This window comes from Nesoenas mayeri (genome assembly GCF_963082525.1).
Source record: "Nesoenas mayeri genome assembly, chromosome: 3".
Lineage (NCBI taxonomy): Eukaryota > Metazoa > Chordata > Aves > Columbiformes > Columbidae > Nesoenas > Nesoenas mayeri.
Window position 1 is genome coordinate 91,525,626 of NC_137544.1, and position 12,300 is coordinate 91,537,925.

A 12,300-nucleotide genomic window follows, 5' to 3' on the forward strand; every position below is an offset into this window, starting at 1 on the left:
CTTGCTTGTCGAATGTTTGCACAATTTTACACCTTTTTTTTTTTTTTTTCCCTACAGTCATGACTTCTAGATGATAGAAATTACCTTCAGGTTGGTTGGTGCTATCTTGCCACTGTACTTAATTTTAAATCATCAAAACATATTTGTGGAGCATGTAACTGCATCTGGAACTGAGCATTGTGACTCTTCTCTTTGAAATCTACTTCCTAAGGTTGTTCAAGGAAAAATCCCTTACAGCCTTCTGCACCATCCTATCCTTTTCGGGGCAGGAAGCACATCTGCCTGTCTACACCAGAGGCAGCGCTTCTCAGAGTTTAGGTCCACTGTGCCTGCATAGCAGGGCCTGTCTTTCAGCAGCAAACAAGATATAGGTGACTCTGTCCAGTGAATGGAAAAAGATAAGTTAATCATCTGATCTGAAGGCTTCTTACTGTGCTTATCTTCTGTTGTCCCCAGCAAGGCAAGGCAACAGAAAGAGCAAGATTTTTTGTTTGTTTGTTTTCCAAGATGCCTTCTGACTTGGTGAGGTGCCTTCATCTCTGTCTGGTCTCTGCCTGCAAATGGTTGTAGCTGGCCTACAGTGTGCCCAAACCTGCATCTGTGGGGCAAACGTTTTAACTGGTTAGTCAGCTTGTGCTGCTGTCCACGTATTTGAAACCGTATAGCAGATAGAATTTTCTGTGTGTTTCCCTTAGGATTGTAACTGTCCTACTACTCCTTTCAGTATCATGGTGGAAAATTGATGGTGAGGTAAAATTAGTTAGAAAATATGAAAGCTAGACTTAAGTGCCAAATCAATAGATTTTAATGCTTCTACCTGGTGCTTCTTACTTGCAAGCTGGAAGCATGCAAACAGCAGTTCTGTAGTGTTCCAGAGACATAGAAGAAAGCTCTTGCAATCTTTCATTATGAACCATTTCCCTGGGTGTACAAACCCAAGCACAGTAACACTGCAGCAGACGCCTAAACTCTGCTCATACACTAGCTGATTTTTTTCTTTATACTGTCATAAAAGAAATTTTAAATTGCAAGTGTCTAACAATGTGGGTAAGGAGTGATAATTCAGTGACTAAGGGACTGAGTTCAGTTTGTTCTGCTACAAATTTCTTCTTAGCTTTCAACATGTTGCTTGGACTGCCTGGCTTTAGAACACATCCTCCTTGGCTGGCAAGCAATCTTAAAAGATAAGGATGATATGAGAAAATCTTGCCTCATAGTCAGGTAATCTGTGGTTCTTCCTACCTGCTTGGTCACCCACTGACATCTGTATGTAGGATAACCGTTTATTACACAACTGCTTTCATAAGTCTAAAGTTTTGGTTTATTCTTTTAGTAAGCAATCATTTTCATTCTCTTACCTATTCCTTCCTTAACTTGTATAAACATTCTGATTTGTATAAAGTTGGTTTGCTTACCTATTTATTTTTTAAGATTTCAGTATATTTAAGTACTTTTCAAAACTGATAATTGTATTATTTACCTAAGGTGGAAAATATGCCTAAGGTAGGTATCTTCTGAATATTCCTTGGAGACCAAAGTAACATGTTTGCTTCTCTGGATTCTCCATACCCTACATGTGGTCTTTGCTTGAAGTTGCAAAGCACCCACACAGATCTGTCCAGTCATGATTACCTATATTTTAATGGTATAGCTGAAGGCGAAACTGTAGAGAAAGGGGCAGAAGGGTAACTTAATACTATGACAGCTTGTTCTGCTGTGCCCCTGCCATGTCACAAGTTTATTAACATATTTGATTGGGGAAAGTATTATGGAAGCTGTGGGACCTACACTTTAGTAAAGGAGAAAATAAATAGTATTTTGTGCCATATTTACATCAATGATGGCAGATGTTTTTGCTAGTGGAAAGTAACAGTGGAAACAGTTATCAGAATTTGTATCATGGGCTAGAAACAGGACTGATTCAGGTAAATGAGAGGTGGGGGAAAAAAGGTATTTGCATGGCAAAAGGCTGCACAAATCTCTGCTGCTCAGCACAGTATTGAATAAAGCCACAACAGATGCAGTGACATCCAAGCCGTTCCCCAGAGAGGAGCAAGCCACCTTCTCTAGCTAGTAAGAAGTCTTGGAGGAAGCGAAAAGACTTAATTTGCCTGCATTTCAACATGGTCTTTTGTTCTTATATCAGCTTTAAAACCTCTTCCTTCAGGAGAGAATTTGGAGAAGAGGTAGACATCACTGTTGCTCATCTTGTATAGCCTCATGCTATTCCATGTGTGAGGAAACAGCTTCTCAAAACTTGTATCAATAGCATTTCGCTACCTGCGTCTGGTGCTCTAGTCTAAATGTCATGGTTATCCCCACTGCTCATGCCCTGACTCAAATGTGGAGCAAGGTGGGTGACTCTTTCAGGTCAACAGCAGCATGAGGATGAGGAAGATTTGCATCATATTAAACTTTGCCCAAAGAGGTGTAATGTCTTGTTCTCTACAGGAATATGTATGGGATGGAGTTTGAATGTTGGGTGTCTCTTCTGGAACTCTTGAGTATATGAGTAGCAGAGCCCTTATTTGTATCCTAGAGACACAAAGTTCTTGTCAACAGCTTGAGGGAGGCTTTGAGGTTGGCTGTACCAGAAAACACTAATCTGTGGCAATTGCACTGCACCTATCTCAAGGCAGCTTTACCAAAAGATGTGTTGATGTAAAATACAGAACTTGAAGAGCATGCATATGTCAGTTGTAGAGGACTAAACTAAAGCCTTTAGTTTTAAATACATGTCTATCTTATGAGGACTCACATGAAGCCTGTGCAGAGCTGTTATTGCTGAGTTAGTATCTGTGCTGTGTTTTTCTGTAAGCTCTTGTATAACCTGTCGATGCCTTTGGTCATCTATCTATTCCTGTCTCTCCAGTACAGATCTCTTATCAAGTGTGAAACCTAGCACAAACTTCTGGAGTTTGCATGCAGGTTGTCAGCAAGCATAACAGAAGTCCTGGACTGAACTGACTGGAAGAAAAGAGATGGTATTTTTCATGTGAGATTGGAGCACACGCCAGTGATGTCGCAGACTCCAGCACTCCTTTTTCACTTGCCATGTTCTCTTTTCCACTCTCTCCTTCCCTGGTGTCACTCAGTCTTTCCTGCCCTTCTCACCAAGTAACCGAGCACTGACCGGCTGTTGATGAAAAGTCAATATAAATGGTGAAAGGGCTGATTTGGCCTTCTGGAAGAAAGAAGATATTTTGTTTCAAGGTGCACAATACAGCTCCGTTAAGCAACATACATGAGCTGAGAGGCCTGGGGTGGATGATGTCGTAGGTGTATGAGACATCCAGTGAGCCTGAATGCGGCCATCTGCATAGATGTGAACTGAGTTCACTTGGTTCACTGAATGTGAATCAGGATTGAGACATGACTACTAAAAGCAACAGATGTATCATAAGATACTAAAGCCAAAGTACAAAAAGTATTTGAACATTGCTGTGGTTCTGTTGACACAAGAAAATACCTTTGTGCTCTACTGAATCCACGCTATTCCGCAATCAGAGGCAGAATTGAAAGCCATAGATTTACAAGATCAGTATCTGATGTCCTTGGTCCTGTAGAGCTGCTATTTTGTTGGCATTGCCCAGTAAAATATTTGTCTTCTGGAATTTTTTTTTCATGTCTAAAATACTGAACCTCCATGAGATGGGCTGCATGTTTGGAAAATTAAAACAAACAACCCCCCCAAGCCCCACACCCCGCCAATAAATAGGTGAAGAGACAGCACTCTGAAACACTTGACTTGGAAAAGGGTTACAGGAGTTGCTTGTAAACTGGAATCTGGGTGTGGTTCTCACATCCACGCTTCTTTTGTGTTTAAAGCAATACAAAGTCACATAGGTATTCACCTATGTCCTGTACATATGCACAATAAAAACAGCTTAAGAAGTATTTTTCTCATTCCACCATGACAGCTGCATTCAGGAGATGAGTTTAACAATGTACTCTTCAAGTTCATGGCCTTTAAAGGTTCACTGTGAATACTGAAGATGGAAGAACCTTTCTACACTTTTTAATGAGGAATATTGCATTGAGGATTTTAGTCTCTAAATACTTTGTCATATTCACTAATGACCAAGGCTTATTTTGACTTTACTCTCAGAGAAATTAAGACAAAAAGGGACTGTAATTTCTTCTCTGGGCTACCTTGGAGCTCCATGTTGGTGTAAGGGATAAATTTCAGTCTCACAAGCAGAAGTCTGGATTACAACACTTTATATTTAAGCTTATACTTCAGCTCTGAATGAAATGCAATAAAAAAATTGCTTGAATGCTTCTCTGACCAGAACTGAATAAATCCTTTGCTCAGTTCTTCCATGCTTATGGCAAAGAAGATGCAATTACTAAAGAAGTTTCCACAATGGTTTGGTGACATTTATACTTACAAAAAGACATTGCGTATGAAGACAGTCTACGATCAGTAAACAAAAGGATAGACTAATTCAAGTGGTTTATAGTGTTGAAATACCTTTTAAGATATGAGAATCCCCAGTGGGCATAGGAGTGAACCACATCTCTCTCAGGCATGATCTCTTCCCACATTCTTAGCAAACCCTGGTTACAGCCTGTGATTTCAAGACTGAAAAATCTTCAACAGAACCAAAAACAGAGGAGGTGAATACTTCAATCTTGCAAAACCTCACAGATTTAAAAGAGGAAGTTAATGTTTGTACTTGATTAAAAAAAAAAATACAGTTTCAAAATTGGGCTAGTAGGTCTCAACTCTGCATTAGAGCTTATTTTTCACAGTCTACATGGGAGAGAGTTGATTAGGGCAGGGGGAGGGGGCAGGAAGGATGTAAAGGAACAGCTCTAGCAGTGCTTTTGCATCCTTTTGTCCCCAATTACAAGGTTATGTAGATGACCTAATGAATAAAAAGAAGGGCAGTTTATGGAGACAAGGTATGTGAATTCAAGACAGGCATGCCTTTGGCCATGAACTGTGATTGACACCTAGCATGGGTGATAGGATCACTTTAGACAAAGAGCTCATGTTCAGAAAAGATGTGAAGAACTTGGATGGAAACCTGCTTACTGGACAGGAAGCCATGTGACAGAAGGGAATAATTTCCGGCTTGCTTATTTGCCAATAAATGTTAAACTCTGTAACACAAGGTTATTGCTTGTCCAGCAATTTCTTAGCAATCTTAGAAGTTCACTTACCCCTTTCCCTTTCCAGATTATTTCTCTGTCATAAACTTACTTTCAGCTGTGGTGATGATCTAAACCATATCAAACATTATACTGAGAACCATTCACACTCTCACACTCCAAACAGAAGAAACCTCCATTCTGATTTTTGGAGGAATATCTGCCCTAGTGTGCCATCAAAAAACCTGGGACTTGTGCAGTCAGTCCTGTGTGGGACATGAAAAATTCAAGGTATCAGGGAGGTCTCATCTTGGTTTTGTTTGGTATGTAAAGGATAAGAGCATGAAACCAAACAGGCAAAATTAACAATAAATTTGCTAGTCCAAAGATCTTTCATCTTCTTTCTTTGTTACTGTGTGTGTTTTATCAGGACTCTGTACTTATCACCAAGATCAAAGGCAGGCCCTTCCTCAGGGCAGTTCAGTGATGGCTCTGAGTAGCCCTGTGCAATAATCTACTTGTCACTGCTCAAAGAGAGAACCAGGAGATAGACTGGCATTCAAAGACTAATTTTTATATATGTATTTATTTTTTTAATGTATATTGTGCTCAAAATGTATATGAAGTTATATCTTGAGAAGACAGCTCTTACCCCTTGGGTCTAGAAGGAAGAGATTTTTTCTAGTGTCTAGTTGATCTCTGATAATTGCTGTCCATTACATGGAGGAAAAAGGAGCATAACAGAAATTGTGACTCTTGTCAGCACCTTGGGCAGCTGAGCATTGTAAGTAATAATTATGCTTCTGGCAACAGGTTAAGACAGATGTTTAGCAGCAGCTGCTATCAACCTGTTGGCAAAGTTAGTTGTTTCATGGTGTGATGGAGTCATTCTTGGCATCTTTTTTAGGGAAAGAGGGCATAAAATTGAGGAGGAATTACATTAAATATAAGGTGCAACAATATGCTGTGATGATAGAAATGTACATCAGTAGTGGATAATGGAGAATCCTGGAAACTATGGCAGCTCTGCAGAGGGTAGAAAAATACCTCATGGGCATCATTAGTCAGTAATTTCTGCTCATCAAAAAGGGCTATTAGGAGAGGCATCTGGATCTGTTTCAAACAGTCTAGCTCTGCATTGTGGGAATATGACCTAAAGGCTTTTCTTCCACAACTGGTACTCAAAATTCAGTCACTTGGGATTTCTTTGCTAGCAAGTTTTGTGAGGAAAGGAAATTCAAAGTTACAGTGGAAGGCTATAGGCACTTCACCGCTGGCACAGTGGAGGGGAAATGCATGGTAATCTTTGGTGTAATGTTTCTTGAACCCTTATGTACTGGTGTAATTTCTCTGACTCCTCTTCATAAACAGCCCAGAAGGTATCTCAGCAACTGTGGGAGCAGCTGCAATGATGATCACTTGCTATCACAATGAGGATTTTATGAGTTTCCCGTAGATAAGTGGACCATGCAGGGAAATGTTTTGAAGGAGGTTTAGTCCTCTGTTCTCTCTATCGGCTTCAGAAACCAGTTTTAGCAACTTGTCTTACAGATAGGAAAATGTAATGAGTTTTTGTTTTCTTTGCATCTTATACCATGCTTGAAAATGTTCTCAATGGGATGAGGTTTTATCTATAAGTATGCTCAAGCAGGCTATACTGGCTTAATCGTACATTTGCACAGATAATTCAGTCTCCAGACCAGAATTCATTTGTGTTTTGTCATCTCTGAGAAGGGTAAACAACTCACTCTGTCCATGAAATGCATCTTTTCTGCAGAGTGTATAGGAAAGCTGAATAGCACATAGAAGAAGGAAATACGTATTTGTTTTTTAACGAATACCAAACTGAACATGGACAAGCTTTACACACAGTGTGGTGTATCTGTAACTGAATTAAATATAATTTAGCTTTAGGCATGTCTGATATTTCCTTGACTGAATTGTCAGCATTTATACATGCAAAACACTTGATACCAGAGATTTACCTTGAACAGGCCTATGTTGACCCAACTGTGTGTTATGATGACCAAGACTGATTTCTCAATGTGAAAGTTTTAAATGCCAGCACCTAGAACCTTTGGTTTTAAGATCTTGTTTGCACTAAGTCATAACATTTTCACTGAAAATACCTTCGAATGAGATCCCAAGTCTCAGCTTTTGTTATTCATGCACATGTTTGCACATGAATGAGCTTACATAAGCAGGTATTTGTGTGCTTTATTGCTTCACTTTTCTTAGGTAAACGCATGTGAGAAAATATGCATACATCTGAGAAGGCCCCATTAAAACCTTGTCAGGGCTAAGCCTGTTTCAGGGATTCTAGCAGGATGGCAGAATTAGTTTGCCCGTGGTTTGCTGTTATTCGAAAGAATATTGCTAAAGTGCAGCAGTGTAGAAAATTAAGGTTGTTTTACCCATTGCATACAGGAGAAGCATAAAGCAAGTTCAGCTTTTTGACTGAATGTTGCACAGTTGTTTTAATGAAGAAACATATGGCATGATGCTGGCACTAGTCTAGATGTTCTTTTCTGCTTACTCATCCCGGAGGGCTTAGTCTGTTATGGTTTTTTTGTTATAAGCATAAATATTGTCTAACCATTGGGGAGACTTTGTCTATGATCAAATCTGCTGATGGTAATGTTTCCTTTAGGAACACCTAAAGAAAAAAAAAAAAGTTTTTATGTTGAGGAAAGATTGTAGAGCAGAGCAAAATATATATAAATTGTTGCTGTGTGTTCCAGTGGAACAATTATGAAGGGTGAGAACATGTAGAAAAAACCTCCAAGAGCAAATCAGATAATATTGTGATGTTCCTCTTTTATTGTTGTTGTTAAACTATATCGCTCTGTTTAATAACATTTTTATGTTAAGCTCTATTCCCCCAAAACTAACTTACTTTGGGATATGCCAACCTTCAGGTCTGAAATCTTGCCTGAAATGTATATGTGTCTGGGGGAACATGTATTTCCACCCCCCTGCCCCACATTATAGCTATTAAATTGTATAACTCGATATATTTTCTGCTTCATAAATAGTGTGCCTTTAAACCCATCCTTTTAGAACCAAAGCAAATGAGGGGTGAGATGGTAGTTTGGGACATTCAGTGGGACTTTTCTCCTATTTCTACGTGCTTGCCCTTCATGATACACCATAGCATTTCTTGACAACTTCACAGAATTTTGAAAAATTTGTGGAATTAACTTTAACATTTTTATTAAACAATAGCAGAATCCTAGAGTAATACAGTATCTTATTTCTTGCTTTCCTATGCCTGTTAACAACTGGGCCTCTTACTGTTCAGGACAGTTTTAAGGTCCCTGTTCTACATTTAGATCAGTGAAATAGGCTCCCCTTCTTTCACATGTTTCTGATGAATTGAGAAAGTGTCCACACTGAGATCAGACTGTGTCATCTGAGGAAATGGAGGAGAAGAGCAAATGAGATGGCAAGGGTTAAGCATGTAAAGTACCCATAACAATAATGTGACATTTCCTGCTGGTGGGCTGTAGATTATCATTTGTTCTGCAAATGATTTTGCTTGTCCAAGCAAGGTATGGCTTAGTTTTGAAATGGAATTGAGGCACTTTACTTGGCTTTGTTTGTCTTTGCTCACTTTGTGCAGCTAACTCCCTTCAGAATGACATGGTAGTTCCTCCGGAGTATTTACAAACTACAAGAATAGCAGCTGGGCTGGGAGATGGTGAAGGAACAACTGTAAGAGCTAGAGCTCTAGCTGAAATTCAGCGTTTTAACTTCACAGGGACAGGCCTGTTAGCTTGCTACGAGAGCGGTCTACAAACTGCTTTGGACCTGGTGGCATCAGGGCGCTCAGGGTGTCACGCTGTGGTTTGTGTGATTTAAATTCTTACATGTTAACTGATGCTTGTGGATCCACTGCTGCCACTATTTATCATTAGAATGTGGGACCTTAGCTCTCAGTGATTGCTTAGCTACAACGCCACAAATGCCAAAGACAAGAAGCGTTTCTTCATCAAATACGGAGACTGCTGCGCTCTGCCCTTGGGAATGCAGGGGAAAAGGGTTGTGGTGAAGCTGTGATGCTTTTGTCTCTAGTTAGGTAGTTCTTGAATCTGTATGCTTATTGATTGTTCACTGTGACATGCTGGTGTTTTTGATGGAAGGGAACATGGCCTGGATATGAAGAGGTAACCAAAAATTGCCTAGAGGGTTCATATGTAATGCTGATGTAATGCTTTGCTAAGCCTAAAAGAAGTGCACAGCAATAGTGTGAAAGCATTACTGGTGAGTGGTAAGTGCTTAGAGGCAGAGGCTGACTTAAATACCTCCTCTGCATTGTCATCCTGTGACTCAAATTCTGCTTTCTTGCTTCATATTGTTTATACCTGTGGGAATTTCTGGAGAGCCGCAGATGGCTTTAAGCTTCTGTCCTTGGAGGTACTTCAGAAACCTGCAGGGAGAGAAAATTCCTGCACTAGAGAGCTTCAAATCGAAGTGAGGCAAGGAAGAAAGTGATGCTGCCCCTATCCTCCTTCCACATCTGTGGTTCCTCTGTCTTTGGCTACAAGAGACTCCTTCCTTCCTTCCCCTGGTCAGCAGTCAGAAACCTGCTGTCCCCTATGTAACACATGCTCTAAATTTTCAAATGTAGCAGCACATCTAACCTTCAGGACCTTCCTGAGCACCCTCAGAAGGTCTGCAGACCTCTGGTGCTAAAATGAGGCAGAAGCTGCTGTTTGGTATTGGCTGGCATGGTCTTCATTTCTTGATCCTTCTGCTGAAACTGGTGCTCCTGCCTCTTGCCTGGTGCCCCTTGGTGCAGCCAGAAGGCTCCTGTGGCCATGGATGGGGAGAAAAGTCCCTGTGGCTTCCTGGGGCAGAGGCTGTCAAAGGAGAGCTGCAGTGTTGTGGCAGTGGTGCTGTTCATTTCTCTGCTCTCTCCCTGCTGCTTTTTGGCCCTCTCTGCTGTGCCCTTCCTCCCGTGCCAGTGCGTGCCGGTGCCCCTGGCCGGAGGAGGCCCAGCTGTGTCCTGCAGCTGGCGTGGTGGGGGCAGGAGGCGAGGGCACCCCGGTACCAGCTGCACCCTTGCACAGGAAAGTCTCTACGGGCTGTTTCTACATCTGCCGAGAGGCGACGTGCCTGCCGATTTACCATTGCGTGTGGCTCGCTGCCCTTGCAGCTGCGCGGAAGTCACAAGACTCTGTCCCATCCTCCCTCCATACTCCATACAGGAGGATGAGTGTGCCTGAGGGATGTTTGCAAGGTGGTGAGGACCTTCAGCTCCGCCAAGTGCAGGGCTGCAGCTGGCAGCACAGAGGGGACATTCTTCAGGTTGGGACATGCGCCTCCAGAGGGGTGAAACACAAATTGTGCCGAAAATGAGAGAGAAGTTGGGAGGTGTAGTAGAATGGAAAAGGCCTGTGCTCCCTCTCTTTGAGGAGCACCATCTTCCTTTTCCTTTGCTCCTCCCATATCCCCGATGACTCCAAATGATACCCATCTTCCACCTTTAACCTTGCTTGAACGTGTGTTGCCATGTCACCTGCTTTTCATGAGCTATAGCTCATGATCTTCCCCTTGCAGTGCTCCCAGTGACCTGACTTACCTCTCTTTTGGCAGAAGGTAGTTTGACTTAGGGGAGTATTTGTTGAACGTGATATAGTCTTGAATTAACACGTGACGTAAGCGTTGCTGGAAGAAAATGGATCCCACCTATTGTGCAGCAGATATAATGGGGCTTCTGAAGCAGCACACTTTGGGAATAACCCAATTACTCAATTAACTCTCTCTTTCTATGCCAAAACCAAGCTGCTCTGGCAGTTTTTTCTTTTCCCATGGCTGGGAGGCAGTACAGTGTTTAAAGAGTTCAGTAAAGCTACGTGTTGAGTTTTAGTAACACTCGTGTCTTGAGGCTGATTGTGGAGGATTGCTGTCTGTCATTAGTCATCTTGTTTAAGCTTACTAACTAGTTTGTTGTCAAAATTATCTCTGTTTTGGAAGAAATCTGACACCTTCTTGCTCTGCTTCTTTAACAGATTAGTTTGCTTTTCCTCAGCTCCTGTGCAAAGGGAGTCTGCCACTCTGGAACCAAGATCCCCTTTGAAATAATTAGCATATTCCTATGAAGTGTTCATGAAAGGATTCAGGCTTTTCATTTGTTCTTTAATTATTCCTAATTAAACATCAGAGGATCACTTGAGATAGTTGAAAGCGAAAATGCTTTTTCTGTGCAGAACTCTTCAGATCCATTAGTTTCCAGTTATTTACCTGCCACACTACTGCTGAGGAGTGGCTCAGGTTTGTCTCCTATGAAGCAGAAAAACAAAAGCCCTTTCAAATGTCTGGTTTCTGTGGGTGGATGTAGGTACCAGCTAACAGTCATGCATATGTGCTGTGGTGGTAACCACGAGCCTGGTCCTGTGACCCACCATGTGCTCTGCCCTGATCCTCCCATGTCTGTTTCTGCAGTCAGGATCTGCCTGATATGGAGGGTGCTGCTATGTGGTGGGTGTCTTTTTTCTGTCTTTTCACTGGTGACGCTCCTCATTTCCCCTAGAAAAGTGATGAATGTTAACCAGGCAGAGCCCCTATGATGTAGTGTTGGCCCCTGCTGTGGCATGATAAATCTTCACACCATCTCCACGGGCTGGTTGGGGACAGGAGGTTTAGTGACTTGGTACCTTCAATTGTCTAAAGCTCTGCTGACTCCCACCTCAGGGTGTTACAGGTGATGTGTGAAGCCCTTAAAGCTTTTGTCATACCCTGGGATGTATTGTAGAAGGAACATATTTCTCATATTTAGCTTATGGCTTTAGGAGGAAATGGGTTGCCTGGATTTTGTCTATATATATGCATTATTCTTCAAATGGGAGCCATCCTTCACCCAGACTTAAGCCATGGCTCTGTGCTTGTTGTGGTATCAACCTGCTACAGTCTCAGATGATAACCTCAACCCCTCCCCATCTCCATGCCCTTTTAAAGGTATATCCAGCTTCTTTTAGACAGCTCTGAACCATGGGTGAACCTTGTGCATTCATGCTGGGCAAGTCTAGAGACACCAATAGTAACCTTCATGGCAGAGCGCCCTGTGGCCTCCTAACTCTGCAGTGTTCTTGTCACTTCTTCAGTGGATGGTTTGGGCTGCTGCTTCAGATGTGTAGAGGATCAGAAACAAATCTTTCTCTGATTACTGTTACATGCTGACTACTATTTGGTTTCCAAAGC